The sequence below is a fragment of the Cynocephalus volans genome, chromosome 1 (genome assembly GCF_027409185.1).
Source record: "Cynocephalus volans isolate mCynVol1 chromosome 1, mCynVol1.pri, whole genome shotgun sequence".
Taxonomy (NCBI): Eukaryota; Metazoa; Chordata; class Mammalia; order Dermoptera; family Cynocephalidae; genus Cynocephalus; species Cynocephalus volans.
This window is the reverse complement of record NC_084460.1, coordinates 3,218,087-3,235,139: the sequence shown is the minus strand read 5'-3', so window position 1 is coordinate 3,235,139 and position 17,053 is coordinate 3,218,087. Positions and strand designations below refer to the sequence as shown.

The 17,053-nt window shown below is 49.8% G+C and overlaps 1 protein-coding gene and 1 non-coding gene across 2 annotated transcripts in view; one reads left to right on the top strand and one right to left on the bottom strand.

Annotated features, from left to right (window-relative positions):
* LOC134391870 (transcriptional enhancer factor TEF-3-like) overlaps positions 1-16,685 on the bottom strand; it is a 49,736-nt gene extending 33,051 nt beyond the window's left edge. Inside the window, exon 1 of the mRNA XM_063115775.1 lies at positions 16,665-16,685. The gene's annotated coding sequence lies outside the window, so the exon portion shown is untranslated. The remainder of the gene's footprint in view (positions 1-16,664) is intronic.
* Positions 7,298-7,372, top strand: TRNAV-GAC (transfer RNA valine (anticodon GAC)). The gene has a single exon. It is a non-coding gene; the product is annotated as a tRNA-Val (tRNA).
* Positions 16,686-17,053: the final 368 nt, after the last annotated feature.

Genomic DNA, 17,053 nt, shown 5'->3' with positions numbered 1-17,053 from the left:
AGAATGCATGGTCATCCGGTTGGGAAACAAGGCCATGTAAGTGGCTGGAACAAGGCTGGGCACCAGCATTTGTTTTTCTGGGGCAAGCCCAGCCTAACGCAGGAGGCCACACGGAGGGGACGAGGCACAGCTGGCCAGCCAAGGAGGACACCCACATGTGCCTCTTATTCTGAAGCACACTCAATGGCAGGTTCAGGAACAGCACTTCACGGAAGATCCTCCTCTTCTTTATGGGCCATTCTCTAGGTGTAACCCACTCCTCATGCCTGGGCCCACCTTTACCAGACTCTGATCTCACTTTCAGGTCCCTCCACACCCATCATCTTCTTTTAGAGATTTTCTTGTGAAATGAATTTTCTCCAAAAATTTATAAATCATATATCTGACAAAGGACTTGTAACCCAGAAAATTAAAGAAATCTCAAAACGATCAAAAGAAAAAAGTGGGCAAAAATGTTTGGACACTTCACCAAAGAAGTAAAACAAATGGCGAATAAGCACATGAAAAGACCTCAGTAGCCTCAGGAGTTAGGGAAATATAAATTGCAACCACAGTGAGCTTCCATTACACACCAATTAGAATGGTAGAAAAAAGCCCAAAATCAACCTGACAATGCCAGGTGCTGATGAGAATGTGGAACAATGGAACTCTTGTACTTTGCTGGTGGGAATGCAAAATGGTATATACTTTGGAGGACACTTTGGCAGTTTCTTAAAACATTAAACATATGTCTACCACATGGCCCAGGAATCCCACTCCCAGGTATTTACCCAAGAGAAATGAAAGCCTATTAACACAAAAACCTGTGCACCAATATTGGTAGCAGCTTTACGCATAGTTAACAGAAGTTGGAAACAACCCAAACGTCCTTCAACCTGTGATGGATAAACACACTGGTACAGCCACATGATGGGTTACTACTCAGCAATGGGAAGGAACAAACTATCAATATACCACACGTGACAATGGCATGAATCTCAAAGGCATCGTGCCGAATGGAGGAGCCAGACCCAAAACGCTACAAAACTGTACGATTTTACTGACATGACATTCTTGAAAAGGCAAAATTACAGGAATGGAGAACAGATCAATGTTGCCAGGGGAGGGGCATGGGTGGTGCGGGGTTGGACCGCCAAGGGGCAGCTGCATGAGGGGATTGTCTGGGAGACGGAGCTGTTCTGTTCTTTGATTGCAGCGGTGAATATACAACTCCATGCATTTGTCAAAACCCATAAAATTGTATACAGTAAAGAGTAAATTTTGCTGTATGTAAATTAAAAGTAAACTTAAAATAAGTCTTCCTAATCCTGGCCAGAGGGCCCAGCTCAAATCCACCTTGTTCATAAAACAAGGTGTTATCTCCCCTCCTCTAATCACTTTATGACTACAGCCCTCAAATCACATTTCTCTTTCTTCTCACAGGTATTTTTCCCTCACACACACACACACACACACACACACACACACACAACCCTACCCATCCTCAAAGCCAGCTCGAGTGCCTCCTGCTCTGTGAAGCCTTCCCTGACCCCTCCCAGCCCCGTCAGAATGAATCACCCTTTACCAGGCACCCCCGCCGCACTTGTGTGTGCCTCTAGTTAGCCCTTCTCTCATCTTGCAGGTTATTCCTGTTAGCTAGTCACTGTCTGTCTCCCCCACTGGATAGCAAGCTCCTTGAGGACAGGGACCAGGTCTTCTACCCATATTGCCCCCGTAGCACCTAGTGCAGTGCCAGACACACAGTGCATGCTCTGAGACTGCTGTGGATAGGCCGAGGGCAGGTGCAAGCAGAGGCGGCTGAGGACAAGAGAGGAGAGCTGGCAGTGCTGGGGCGGGCAGTGCTCAAGAGGGCATCGGAACCCACTGATACAGCTTTACTTCTCTTGCATAAGCAGCACAACTACTGCTTAAACCTCCAAGTGCTGGAAATGACCCCACCTCCCTTTCCAACATGAGGTCATGCAATTCATGATGCAGCACTTCTGAGGATGCTTTTGCTTCCTGCTTGTCACCCAGCACAGTTCCAAGCCCCAGGCAGACAGATGCCCAGGACACACCTGCTGAAGGACTGGAATCTGTCCCATCATCAGAATGCTGTCATTTCTCATTTCCAGCAGGCAGGCCCTCTTTGCAGCAATCTGATTTCAAGTTCATTATGCAGAACTACTGTGGTACACGCATAGTCTACCAGTTACTCCCAGGCCCACTCTACGACTGGGTTTTTCAAAGCATATTACTGGCCTCTCCCTCTTACAAATTCCAGCTTGACCAGTTTTTAAGGACCATTTATTTGACAGACACTTATACAGTGCTTAGTATGTGCCAGGCAAAGAAGTGAGCACTTTCCAAATATTAACTCATTTAATTCTTCACATCAACTGTATAAGGTTGGTTCTATTATTATCATCCCTACTTTGCAGAGGTGGGAAACTGAGACACGTTACATTTAGATAACTTGCCCAAGGTTACACAGCTGGTAAGTGGCAGACCAGGGATTCAAGCCCAGGCAGGCTGGCTGCAAAGCTACACTCTCCACACAGCAGCCACTAGCCTTATGTGGCTATTACGGACGTGAAATATGACTGTCTGAACTGAGATGTGCCATTAAGTGTAAAATACATACTGGATTTCCTACACTTTGTATGAAAAAGATGTTTACCAATAGTTTTTACTACTGGTGACATGTTAAAATGATAATATCATAGATACAGTAGGTTAAATAAAACGTATGAAGGGTCTTCAAAAAGTTCATGAAAGGATTTATATTATCTTTTAATTCTATTTCTCCTATGAACTTTTTGAAGTACCATCATATTATTACAACTCATTTTACCAGTTTCTATTAACTTTTTAAATGCGGCTCCTAGATTACTTAAAATTGCATATTATGTGGCTTACTTTTATTTCTATTAGGCAGCACCAGTCTGGTGTTGCTGTCTAAGGTGCAGACTGTCCCTCACACCCGGCGCACTGAGCGTGTACAGAGGACAGGGACAGGGGCCGGGCCATCACTCCCACCACTCTGCATTCTGCCTCCTAGGACTGCCCCTCTCCCAGCTTTACCTCTGGCTCTGGAGAGAGCTAAGATCTCCCTCCTTCCAGCAGGAATCCCAGAATGTCAAGGCGGGAGAATACTTCACATGTCATCTAGTGCAACTGCACATGCTACTATGTGGAGAAACTGAGGCCCAGAACCACAGAATCTTCAAGGAAGCAGAGGCCCTAGAAGTCATCTAGTCCAATTCCCCACCCAGTGCAGAGACTTCTCCAGAGCATCCCTGACAAGTTCTACACACTTCTGCATAATGGAATTCTATGTAGTTTTCTGTAGTTCCACATGAACTCAATTTGCTATTGCAGCAAATGGTGCCTGCCTTTTGCAAGTGAGAAATGACAGCACCCTGATGGGACAGGCAGGTTCTAAGTCCTCATCCAATGTCCGTTAAGACATTCACAGTAACAGCCAGCTCAATATTTAATAGGTCAGGAAGTATCCACCTTCCAAAACCAACGTGGCTGGAGTGTCACAGAACTCACCACACCATTGGCCCTGCAGACTCAAGGTTTAATGCGCCAGTGGAAAGAGTCGATCCCAAACCCCAACCTCAGCATTAATCTCTGTGTAACTTTTTCCTCTTCTATAGAGATTAAAAAATACAAACAAACAACCCCCCATCACAGGGCTGCTATGAGGGTAAAACGAGATGACTGAGGCAGAAATGTCTAGAATAATGTCTGGCACCTAGCAGGCACTTAATAAATATTCATTTTCCTTCCCCCTCCTTCAGCAACCAAAAATCCCAACTTTTTCCTTCCCCCACATGATAGTATGTCCCACCCTATTCTATACTTATATAACTGATGTTTTGAATTTAAATACAGGGTTTTACATTTAAACCTATTAGATTTCATCTTGAGATAACTATACATGTTCAGCATTGCTCAATGTCAAGTACTGTTCTTTGGTTTTGTTTTTTTGGGGTGGCTGGCCAGTACAGGGTTCCAAACCCTTGACCCTGGTGTTATAGGCACCATGCACTGCCATGTGAGCTGCTCGGCCAGCCCTAACACCAAGTAAACTTTTTTTTGGGGGGGGGGGGTAGCTGGCCAGTAAGGGGATTCAAGCCAAGTAATCTTTAATGGCTAAAAATTGAAAACATTTTTTTTTTTGACTGGTAAGGGGATCACAACCCTCGGCACGGTGTGGTCTGCACCACGCTCAGCCAGTGAGAGCACTGGCCATGCCTATATAGGATCCGAACCCGCGGCCTCGGTGCTACCAGCACCGCACTCTCCCGAGTGAGCCACGGGGCCGGCCTGAAAACAATTTTTAAAAATTCAGTAGGGCTCGGTTAAATAAATTAAGCTATAGTCACATAACGCAATATTATGCAGACCCTTAAAATTAGTGTTTTTCATCATCTTTTATGACACGGGATATTACTATACAGAATTCAGTAGAGAAAAAATAGGATAACGGACAATTGCAACTATGTTAAAACATATACTCATAGATTTGCATGGACACAAATTTGGCGAGACATAGACCAAAACACTAACTCATCCCTGAGCTGAGGTCTTACGTACCACTTTGTTTTCTCTTCTGTCAGTTTCCTTATTTTCCAGGTTTTCTACAATGAGTGTGTATTAATTTTAAGAGTTAGAAAAAAATAGTTTTCCTTTCATCTTTCTACTCCGTCTCAGCGTTCCAGTCAAATGAGATGATTGTGAGTCCTGGTCTGTCCCCCAAAGCTTGCCATCCTAAGCACCACAGAAATGAGAAACTGAGGGCATGGGCCACACAGGATGACAGAGGGGCTCATTCCTATGGGAGTGTCCACAGAGGACAAAGCCAAAGAGAGCTTGGTGGCACACCACGAAAACCCCCTTGGGTGATGTGTGCTGAGTACTGGTACCTGGGGACGCGTGCCGCCAGCTCCTCACTGCTGTATCAGCCAGGACACATCATCTCTCTTGCTCCTCAGAAAATCATTAGATGGAAAATCCTTACTGAACATTCCTCCACTCAGATTCATCTCTGTGTAACTTTTTGCCCCAAGACTTGGTAGCGTGAACGCGTGTTGGCTACCAGCTGTCGCAGCTTCACTTGCAAAGTCTGCACAGACTGTGTATTCAAAACTCTGACCTAGAATTGGACAGGCAATCAATAAGAAGCTTAGCCTCTGCCACATCCAGAATCCCCACCTTTCCCCCCTGAAGAAATAAACCAAGACGGCGTCTGTCACCTCCACCCCCACGCCCTCCTCCCAGGTCCTGTCCGTGTTTCTGTGGCGACTCCTGGGGCTTCTCTCAGGACCCCAAAATCTGACCTGTGAGAATGTGGCAATCTGACCTCACAAAAAGCAGCCCCGAGTGGTCTGACTCACTTGTCCCAAAGCGCACCTCGGCCCTCTCACAAAGTCTGCTCTGCCCTCTCAAAGATGAAGGCGAGATAAGAGTTCTCTGCCGCCCAGAACGTTCCCCACCTGCCTCAGGCAGGAATCTCCCGCCTGCTGTGCGGCTGACCCAGGCCTGCTGACTCCCCACCCAGCCCTCGGCCCACTGCTCAGTCCCTCCCTGCCCGACGACTATGACTCAAGGCTCCCCGCTGCTGAGATGGAGATCAGCCGGGAAGAAGCCACACCAGCCTTTCATCCTGGCCGGGATGATTGCGAAGGCATCTCAGGGGCTTGAAGGGAAGGGGAGACGTGGTTCCCGCCGGGCTGAGCGTGGCCTGAGCAGAGGCTGCCGGACACCACAGCACCTTTGCCAGCAGCACACAAAGCGGAACGCTCAGCCAAACAGTGAGTGGGCGCTCAGGCTTCCTCTGAGTCCACAGCCCCCTTTAGAGGAGAGCCCCAGCCCAGAGGCCCACCTTGTGTGTCACCCGCCCCTCCCAGTGTCCTCTGCTCTGTCCCAGCACTCCACCGGATGTGCAGCCCCACCCCCCAGGAGGGTCACCCCTGCCTTCCCACAGCTCCCATTTCCTGCCCCTGGTGACTCCTCTCAAGTCCATCGTTCCTGTGAAGTTTGGGTCAGAGGAAGCAGAGTCCCCACCCATGGGGCTGCGTGCCCACACACAGCAGGCCAAGGTGCTGGCCACGCTACAGGGAGCCTGCCCGTCCTCCTGCTTTCCCAGGAGCCTGCCTGTATTAAATGCAGGAGGAGTGGGCACAGGTCTTAGACATTGGGGTTCTAGTGGAATTTCTCCCAAAGCTCCAGTCCCTACCAGCTGAAGGGCCCAGGGCCAGATCACACAGGTGTGATTAGAATCTCCCCGATATCGAGACAGAAAAACCAAAAGCAAGGGAAGAGCTGTCATTTCAAAAGAGGTCAAGGCAAAACTGGAATTAGAATATAGCAGTTAGAGACTCTGTGTTCCCCACTGACAAAGCCCTCCCCGCCCCCCCACCTGGGCCACTGGGTTGGCTCTACCCACCCCCTGTCGGGGGGAGGGGGGTGCTGGAGAGCAGCTGTTCAGCTCCAATTTCAGAGCTTTAAAGGAGCCGTCATCCCAACTCCTGTCAACAAAGGGTCACGGGGCACAGGAAGACAGGCAAGGTAAAGCCGCCCAAGCAAGCCCTGAATTTCCAGCCACCACTGGACTGACCTCAACTACAGGAAAGGCAAGAAGCAAAGCTGGGGACCAATGTCCTCCACTTCCAACTGGGAAGGAGGAGGAGGAGCCACAGGCTTGGCAATAGGTACTGCTTGGTGACAGTTACCAGCACAAGACTCCAGAATGGAAGCCAAAGGAGGTTGTGACATTTGCACCCCAGGAGATCTAAAATGATAGGGAGACCCTTCTCCACCCGGCAGAGTAATGTACAGACCACCCAGGAGAAAGGAGGGTGTGTTTTAAATATCTCCGGAGAGCCCTGTGCAACTTGGCATTCTCAGATTCTACAGTAAAACAGCTCCTTCCCTGGCAGCCAAGGGCTTTCTGCTGACACGCCGGAGAGTACTTCTGCCTCCTAACAATCTCATCTGAGCCGCGAGATGGTAGACATCGCCCAAGTCAGACTGTTCCAGCTTCCACGACTGTTAGATGAAGGTGGCTGGGGGAGTGGGGGGTGTCGGGGTGTGGGATCCACAGAGCAGGAGACAGAATGCAGAGCAAAGGAGAAAAAATGAATACAAAAAAGAAAAACAAACGAAGAAAAACAGAATGCAGAGTGAAGAGTGGGTTCTAGTCCCAGCTCTGCCACTTACTGGTTATGTAACCTTAAGCAAGCTATTGTTCCTCTAGGGGCCTCAGTTTCCCCAGATGCTAACGTTATAGTATCCAGTTGGGGATGGCCGGTTAGCTCAGTTCGGTAGAGTGTGGTGCTGACAACACCAAGGTCAAGGGTTCAGATCCCCTTACTGGCCAACTACCAAATAAATAAATAAATAAATAAATAAAGTATCCAGTAATGTTCAGCAAATGCACCTTGGGCTCAAGGCAAAACTAGAATTAGAACATAAAGAGTTGGAGACTCTGCAAGTCCCAGTGGCAAGCCCTGCCCCCCACTTCCACTACCCACCCTCGTTTCCTAAGTAAATGCTCAATTCATGTTTCTTAAATAAACATGATGACTAGGACAGGGTTTCTCAAAGGATGTTCAGAGAAACACTAATCTGAAGAACACTAATCCACAGGAAGAAAGAGGTTCCTTGCTGAAACAAGCTTAGGTAACATTGGATACAATATCTATTGGGTCCCCAGGATGTGCCAGGCTCTCTGCAAAAACTGAATTTTCACAAAAAACTTTCTGGATAGATATTAATTATCCCCCACCCCATCCCATATTACTCATCAGGAAACTGAGCCTGAGAGCCTTAAAGGTAGTGTGGCTGCCAGGATTTGTACCCAGGTCTGTCTGACCCCAAACCTGTACCCTTCCCACTCCATCAGTGCTGCTTTTAGACTAGCCACACACCTTGCCTAAGCAGGTGAGACAGTGAGGTGTTTCCCACCAGAACATCCTGAGGTGGATGAATGGAGGCGCGAGGACAAGAGCCCCCACCCCTCTGAGAGTTTCTCGCTCCTTCCTTCCAAGCCCTAAATATCACGTCCACTCGGTCTTGTGGGGGGAATGTGGACAGAACTCCGATGCTAGGTCTGCCTGCGTGCCTCAGCCCCCATCCGTGCTCCACCACGTGCTACATCACTTCTGCCAATCTCCCCGGCACAACCAGCAAATGGGAAGCAGCCCTGACTTCTGTAAGAAGAAAATATAACTTTAACATGTGCAATTTGCTTCTGTACTAATAAAAACGATAAAACATAACTAAAGCCATTTTAAGTAAGGCAGCTTCTAAGGGGATATGCAGAGGCCAGGCAAGTCAAAGCAGGCCCAGGCACGCTAAATTCCAGGAAGGGAGTAATCACCACTCGGTTCCAGGAACTGACCAGTTCCTTCTCTAGAGGCCACCTGGCTACAAGGAAGATAAACGATTGGGAAATACACAGTGTGCCAGCCTGCTAAAGCCCACCAATAAATCCAAAGGTCACCTCTGATAACCTGTAAGCAGTATACAACTCATCCTGTTGCCAAAGTCTGTCTAAAAAAACTGTATAAAACGTGCTTGTGTTAAGAGCTCAGGGTCGCTCCTGTCCAGGAGACTGAGTGACCCCAGCATCCTGGAATAAACTCCTCTTGCTTCATTGCAGCGGTCTCTGTCTCGTGGTCTTTGTGAGGTGAGCCATCCCAGCGTGTGGGATTTGTGCATGGTGCACAAGTCTTACAATTTTGGTGCATGGGCCGGGAAACGGCTCTCTCTCTCTGGGACCAGAGACTAGAGAACGGAGGATCGCTCGAGCAAGTACCCCAGTTGTCTCTGTCAGTCTGCTGTGTCTGTCTTTGTGTCTTTGTTGTTTACTGTAATCTGGTTTTGGCTTTTTGGTGGCTCTGGGATGGAGTCATTGGTCTGGTTTCAGTTTTTCGGAGGCTCCGAGACGGAGTCACCGGTCTGTGGTGGTCATAGCGGCGGGTAGACATACTGGCATGTCGCAGCCACAGGAATCCTGGAGGACGCTCCAGATTCCTCTGTGGGAGATGAACAAGTTCGGCTCCACGGGAGATCTCTAGGAAGGAGACCCCTCCCGCATTCTCTGATAATCTGGTTGTGGTGCCCGTGGAAGGGGCATGTCAGTGTTTTGGTTTTTGTTTGTCTGGTTGCATGTGTGTTGGGACTGATGATTTTCTGGGGCGACATGGGGCAGACTGTCTCTACCCCTTTAACTCTGACTCTGAAATTCTGGACTGACACGACGGACAGAGCTAATAATTTGTCTGTGCAGGTCAGAAGGAATAAGTGGGCGGCACTTTGTTCTTCAGAGTGGCCGACTTTCCAACTCGGGTGGCCCACTGAAGGTTCCTTCTCTCCGCCGCTGATCACGGCAGTAAAAAGAAAGATTTTTAGTTCTGAAAGTTACCCAGACTAGATACCTTATATCATTGTCTGGGAAGATCTAGTCATGGATCCTCCTCTGTGGGTCCATCCCTTTGTACCCCTTGCAGGTCCATCGGCTGTGTTTGCTCTTCAAGGGATGGAAAAGAAGGCAGAAGTCCTACCTCCCACCGAATCAGACTGGCTTCTTCTAGACTCTCCCCCTCCCTATCCCCCTTCTCTCCGACCACAGGCAGTCTGCCCGTCAGCTCTGCCAGAGGATCCACAAGGACCCAAGAGAGGGCCTGCTCAAGGGACACGCAGTAAACGAGTGGCCTCTTCAGAGGCAATTCCTATCTTCCCCCTGTGGGCTTATGGCCCTCCTGATGAAGAGGGCAACCGGCCCTTACAGTACAGGCCTTTTTCCTCTTCCGATCTTTACAATTGGAAATCTCAGAATCCCCCTTTCTCTGAAAACCCCCAGGGTCTCACTAACCTTGTAGAATCCCTTCTCTTTACTCATCAGCCCACCTGGGATGACTGCCAGCAGCTCCTCCAGGTCCTGTTCACCACCGAGGAGAAACAACGGATCCTCCTGGAGGCTTGAAAGAACGTTCCAGGAGCCGATGAGCGACCTACCCTCCTCCCTGATGTCATATATGCAGGATTCCCGTTGACCAGACCTAACTGGGATTTTAACTCGGCAGAAAGTAGGGAGCACCTGAATGTCTATCGCCAGGCTCTAATGGCAGGTCTCCGAGGGGCAGCAAAACACCCCACCAATTTGACTAAGGTAAGAGAGGTGATCCAGGGGCTCAATGAGTCTCCATCAGCATTTTTGGAGAGACTCATGGAGGCATTCCGTCAGTTTACCCTGTATGATCCTAGTAGTGAGGAGCACAAGGCTACAGTGACAGTTGCTTTTATTGACCAGTCTAGTAGAGACATCAGGAAGAAACTGCAGAAGCTTGAAGGGTTACAAGATAAGTCATTGAGGGAATTAGTGCAGGAGGCTGAAGAGGTTTATCATAATATAGAGTCAGAAGAAGAAAAGGAAGAGAGAAAGCAGAAAGAGCAGGAAGCTAAAGAAATAAAGAGGGAAAAGCGCCAAGAAAGAAACTTTCATAAAATTCTGGCCACTGTAGTCAGGGAAACTAGGGAACCCAGAAAGATAGTACCGGGCAACAAGAAGGAACCCCTAGCAAAGGATCAGTGTGTGTACTGCAAGGAGAAGGGACACTGGGCTCGAGAATGCACCAAGAAAAAGAAAAAGCCTCAAGCCCCCGAGGTCTTGGCCCTGCAGGAAGACAGTGATTAGAGGGGACGGGGTTCAGACCCCCTCCCCGAACCCAGGGTAACCCTAACAGTGGAGGGGAAGCCTACTCAGTTCGTGGTAGATACTGGAGCCGAAAATTCAGTATTACAATGAGCAAATGCCCCTTCTCAAAAAGAAGTCGTGGGTACAAGGGGCTACAGGGTACAGGCAGTACTCATGGACTACCCGAAGGACGGTGGACCTAGGCGTGGGCCGGGTATCCCACTCATTCATTGTCATTCCTGAGTACCCCTACCCACTACTGGGAAGAGACCTCCTCACCAAAATGGGTGCTCAAATTCATTTTGACCCCGAGGGACCTCGGGTGTTAAATTGGCAAGGAAAGCCTCTCCAGGTATTAACTCTCAGGCTGGAAGATGAATACCAATTGTTTGAAAAACAAGGGCGGGAGACCAGACAGATGGACTGGTGGTTAGAAAACTATCCCCAGGCGTGGGCAGAAACTGCAGGGACAGGGAAGGCTAAAAACCGGCCCCCCGTCCACATAGAGCTGAAGGCTCAGGCCAGTCCTATAGCTGTCTGACAATACCCAATGTCCCAAGGGGCACACGAAGGCATCCGACCTCACATTGCCTGTTTGCTCCAGCTGGGGATCCTACAAAAGTGCCAATCGTCCTGGAATACGCCCTTGCTACCGGCCCGAAAACCTGGGACTAATGACTACCGACCAGTCCAAGACCTCTGAGAGGTAAACAAGCAGGTGGCCGACCTCCACTCCACAGCTCCTAACCCCTATAACCTTTAAAGCTCTCTACCCCCAGACAGGACCTAGTACTCGGTACTGGACCTCAAAGATGCCTTCTTCTGTTTACTGCTGGCTGTAAAAAGTCAAGATTATTTTGCCTTCGAATGGAAAGATCCAGGGACTGGCCTAGCAAGGCAACTCACGTGGACCCGCCTGCCTCAAGGATTCAAGAACTCGCCCACCATCTTTGACGAGGCCCTCCATCAAGACTTGGCTGTGTTCCGGGCCTCTAATCCCCAGGTAACTCTGTTGCAGTATGTAGATGACCTCCTCCTGGCGGCGGCTGACAAAGAACTGTGTTTGGAAGGAACAAAGCGTCTCCTCACAGAGTTGGGAAAACTGGGCTATCGAGCCTCCACCAAAAAAGCTCAGATCTGCAAGCGACAGGTCAGTTACTTGGGGTAACTTCTTAAAGACAGGAAAAGATGGCTTTCTGAGGCCAGAAAAGAGACAGTGTTTCACATTCTGCCACCCGCTAATCCAAGACAAGTCAGGGCATTTTTAGGTATTGCCGGGTTCTACCGCCTATGGATACCTGGTTTTGCTGAGATGGCAGCCCCGTTATATCCCCTCAGTAAAAACAGTCAGCCCTTCAAGTGGGGAAAAGAGGAGCAACAAGCTTTTGACAACATTAAGATGGCTTTGATGTCCGCTCGGGCCCTAGGGCTCCCCGACGTAACCAAGCCCTCCCACCTATATGAGGCAGAAAATAAGGGGGTTGCAAAAGGGGTCCTAACTCAAAAACTAGGCCCCTGGAAAAGGCCTGTAGCATATCTGTCTAAAAAACTAGACCCAGTAGCCTCGGGGTGGCCAGCTTGTCTAAGAATCACAGCGGCAGTTGTAGTTCTGGTAAAAGATGCTGACAAATTGACTATGGGGCAGAGTTTAGTGATCTCGGCACCTCATGCCTTAGAGAGTATTGTCCACCAGTCCCCCAACCGCTGGCTCACAAATGCTCGCATGACTCACTATCAGACTCTGTTACTGAATTCAGACTGGGTTACTTTCGCTCCCCCAGCGAGCCTAAATCCAGCCATGCTGCTCCCAGACCCTGACCTTGACCCTCCTATCCACAACTGCCAATGGGCGCTTGCTGAGGCACATGGATGGCGGAAAGACTTGTCAGATCAGCCTCTAATGGACGCCGAAGCCACCTGGTTTACTGACGGCAGCAGTTTCCTGGAGGATGGGGTACAAAAGGCAGGAGCTGCTATAGTAGATGGCCAGAATCTGATATGGGCACAGACTTTACCTGTCAGAACGTCCGCTCAGAAGGCAGAACTCATCACCTTCACAAAAGCCCTTGAACTAGGAGAGGGCAAAAGAATCAACATCTACACAGACAGCAGGTATGCCTTTGCCCCTGCCCATGTGCACGGTGCCATCTATCAACAGTGGGGCCTGCTAACCTCTGGAGGAAAAGAAATCAAAAACAAGGCAGAGATTGTAGCCCTGCTGGAGGCCCTTCACTGACCGCTAAAAGTGAGTATTATGCACTGCCCGGGCCACCAGAAAGGGGATTCCCCCATCGCCAGAGGGAACAACTTTGCCGATTCTGAAGCAAGGGTGGCAGCCCACGGGTCTATGTCTATTCTGTTAGTTAATGTCCCTGAGCTAGAAAAGCCCAAGTTTAAATACTCTGCTGAGGACGTAGCAGTGATCTCAAGGGACTCTAATAACTATTATAATCAGGAAAAAGGGCGCTGGCATGCAGCGTCAGGCAAGCCTATCTTGCTACAAGAACAAGCATGCGCCACGATCAAACAAATGCACCAATGGACTCATCTGGGAGTAAACAAATTCGTTCTTCCCTAAGAACAAAATATCATATCATAGGGCTAAAACAATTAGTAGAGCAGATAGTTAAAAGCTGTGTACCTTGTCAAAAAAGTAAATGTCTGCAAAAATACAGCGGGACCTAGCAGGAGACTTAGGGGAGACAGACCTGGGGTAGATTGAGAAGTAGACTTTACAGAGATCAAGCCAGGTAAATATGGTTACAAGTATCTCCTAGTTTTTATAGACATCTTCTCCGGATGGGTCGAAGCATTTCCAACGAAACAAGAAACAGCCACAGTCGTGGTCAAGAAAATCCTGGAAGAAATCTTCCCACGCTTCGGAGTGCCCAAGGTAATCAGGTCTGACAATGGACCCGCCTTTGTTGCCAAGGTAAGTCAGGGAGTGGCCAGATACCTAGGGGTGATTGGAAATTACATTGTGTCTACAGACCCCAGAGTTCAGGACAGGTAGAAAGGATGAACAGAACTCTAAAAGAGACCCTGACTAAATTAACCATGGAGACTGGCATGGACTGGGTGGTGCTCCTTCCCTTGGCCCTGTTTAGAGCTAGGAACACCCCCTCCCGGTTCAACCTGACTCCATTTGAAATTCTCTATGGTACCCCTGCCCCCTTGACTTTACTGGGGGATGCCTTTGAACCCGTTTGCCACAGTAACAGTGACTCACATGCCAGGTTAAAAGGACTGCAAGTGGTGCAGAAGGCAGTCTGGATGCAGCTGGTGGCCGCCTATCAGCCTGGGACCCCCGAAGTTTCTCCCAGTTCCAGGTTGGGGACACAGTCTATGTAAGGCGACACCACTCCCAATCTCTGGAACCCCGCTGGAAGGGACCTTACTTGGTGCTCCTGACAACACCAACGGCTGTAAAGGTAGACAGGATCTCCGCTTGGATCCATGCCTTGCACATAAAACCTGCGCCGCCAGAGGACCAAGGACCGGGAGAAACTGCCTGGAGAGTCCAGAGTTCCAAGGAACACCCCTTAAGACTGAAAATTGTTTGGACACCCTAAATGTTGTAAGATGAAAACTCTCTTGCTCCTCTTATGCCTAACAATTCTCTTCCAGGGCCCAAGAGCTAGCAGCCCACATATCTCCAGAAATTTCACTTGGTATGTTGTAAATGGGGTGGGAGATACAACCTGGAGTCAATCCAAGGTGATCACAGGAGGGTGGTGGCCTGACTTGTTTCCAGATGTGTGTAAACTAGCACTAGGAGCCCCAGGCAACTGGGATTTAGACCCATATTGGCATCCCTCATCCTCCTGGGACCATATAAAGGTAATCGCTGATTATACCCACCCCTCCCCCCGTGCTGAAGGGTGGGCAGGCCGATCAGGAAGCAGCAACTTTCAGTGGACACAAGTCCCTACCTGCAATGGGTGGTGCCACCCCCTCAGGGTGTCTTTCACAGAAGCAGGGAAAAGGGCTAGCGGATGGGACAAAGGACATATGTGGGGATTAAGGTTTTTTAAAGAGAGGTAAGAGAACAAAATCAGGGCTGGTTTGAGTCATGTTTAAACTCCTCCCCCTGGCTCACGACCCTCGTGTCAACCCTTTTAGGACCACTAATTATTTTAATATTGCTTCTGACCTTCAGTCCCTGCATTTTAAATCACCTGCTAGCTTTTGTTAGAGAACGTGTTAGTACTGTTCAAATTATGATGTTAAGACAACAATATCAAGCATTAAATCAACAAGAGACAAGTATTTCATGATTGAAATACGCACAAGAAAAAGGGGGGATTGTAAGAATAAAATATAACTTTAACATGCACAATTTGCTTCTGTACTAATAAAAACGAGAAAACATAACTAATGCCATTTTAAGTAAGGCAGCTTCTAAGGGGATATGCAGAGGCCAGGCAAATCAAGGCAGGCCCAGGCACGCTAAATTTCAGGAAGGGCGTAATCACCACTCAGTTCCAGGAACTGACCAGTTCCTTCTCTAGAGGCTACCTGGCCACAAGGAAGATAAACGATTGGGAAATACCCTATTCCTTATCAGTGTGCCAGCCCGCTAAAGCCCACCAATAAATCCAAAGGTCACCTCTGATAACCTGTAAGCAGTATACAACTCATCCTGTTGCCAAAGTCTGTCTAAAAAACTGTATAAAACATACTTGTGGAATGACCAGTGCACTCACTGGCTGAGTGCCGGTCACGAAAAAACGACAAAAAACAAACAAACAAACAAACAAAAAAAACACACTTGTGTTAAGAGCTCGGGTCGCTCCTGTCCAGGAGACTAAGTGACCCCAGCATGCTGGAATAAACTCCTCTTGCTTGATTGCAGTGGTCTCTGTCTCGTGGTCTTTGTGAGGTGAGCCGTCCCAATGTGTGGGATTTGTGCACGGTGCACAAGTCTTACACTTCTGCTAACCTCCCGGGCACAACCAGCGAATGGGAAGCAGCTCTGACTTCTGCCAATCTCCCGGGCACAACCAGCAAATGGGAAGCAGCCCTGACTTCTGCCAATCTCCCGGGCACAACCAGCAAATGGGAAGCAGCCCTGACTTCCCAGACAGGCCGCACTGACACGCTCGTGCAGTGAGCTACTCGCTTCCTTTCCCCCAGGACAGTGTCCAGTGGTCTAGCAAGTTGTGAAGAATGAAGGATTCCTCCACTGGACTGCTTGGTCAGCTCCAAGGAGAGCTGAGCCAGTAAGAAGTTGTTCGGGCTGGTTACGGGATACCTATTTGTCCTTGGGGCCAACATAGCATTAGCTCCATAAGTCTCAAAATCCAAGTCTCCTCTTTTTTGGGGGGGGCACCCCCACAAACGTTCCCAACTCACACTATCACCAACCCACCCCATCACCTAAAGGCAAAGATCTCAACTGCCTTTAGCCTTCTACCAGCTTGTTCTCTAAACTATTCCAGGCAAGAACAGGATCCACTCTCCCGCGAACACACCTCCCAGTCCAGGGGGAAATAAAGCCTGGGGGTCACACACTCCAACAACCACAGTCAACGTATCCCTGCGCACATACAACCAGAGACACTGTCACATCCTCACAGAAAGATGCAAACCTACTCAGAGACACTCGCGCTTTCAGACAGACGACAGCACCCTTCTGAATAGAAATATACACACTGTCACTCACCTTCAGCACAAACAAATACGCCTACTGGAAGCCAAAGGGCGTCACACGGGGACAGCTATCACCCCCCACATACACCCAAAGCTAAGGAAACTCGCACAGCCACACGGCCCGTGGACTCACACAGCAGAGACACGCGGGAGGTGTGCCGGGGTCCCCCTGGCAGCACGTGCACAGAGGCGAGATCCCCTGCGGCCTGCCGGCCGGGCAGATGTTCACCGCGGGCTTTGGGAGTGCTGCGGGGAGCGGGAGCTTTCCCAGAGGTCCCCACACTTTCGCATCGCTTTAGCCCTGAAAACAGGCACCTACCTCCAGGGAACTCCAGAGGGCTCTTCCAGGCCCCAAAGGGCCCCGCTGAAAGAGGCAGGGGTGCTGGGTCTCTCACGTCGCCGGTGCGCTCGGTCCTGCCTCTCTGGTCCCTTCGGCAGCCCGGACCCCTCTCCCTCCAAGTTCCCGGCGCCCACCCCCGCCCCGACCGCGTCCCCGCAGCGCCTCCACGTGCCCGGCTCTTTTCCCATCCCGTCCCCGCGGAGAGTTCCCCACGCCAGACGCCCGCCCTCGGGCAAAGCCCTGCCGACTCCCCGCTCCCGGCCTTACCGGTCCCAGGGTGCGGGAGGGTGGGCTGCGTGCGCCAAGCCACTCCCCAGGGGTCCGCCCCGAGCGAGCGCCGACTCTCCAGCCGCGCCCCCGGCTCCTCC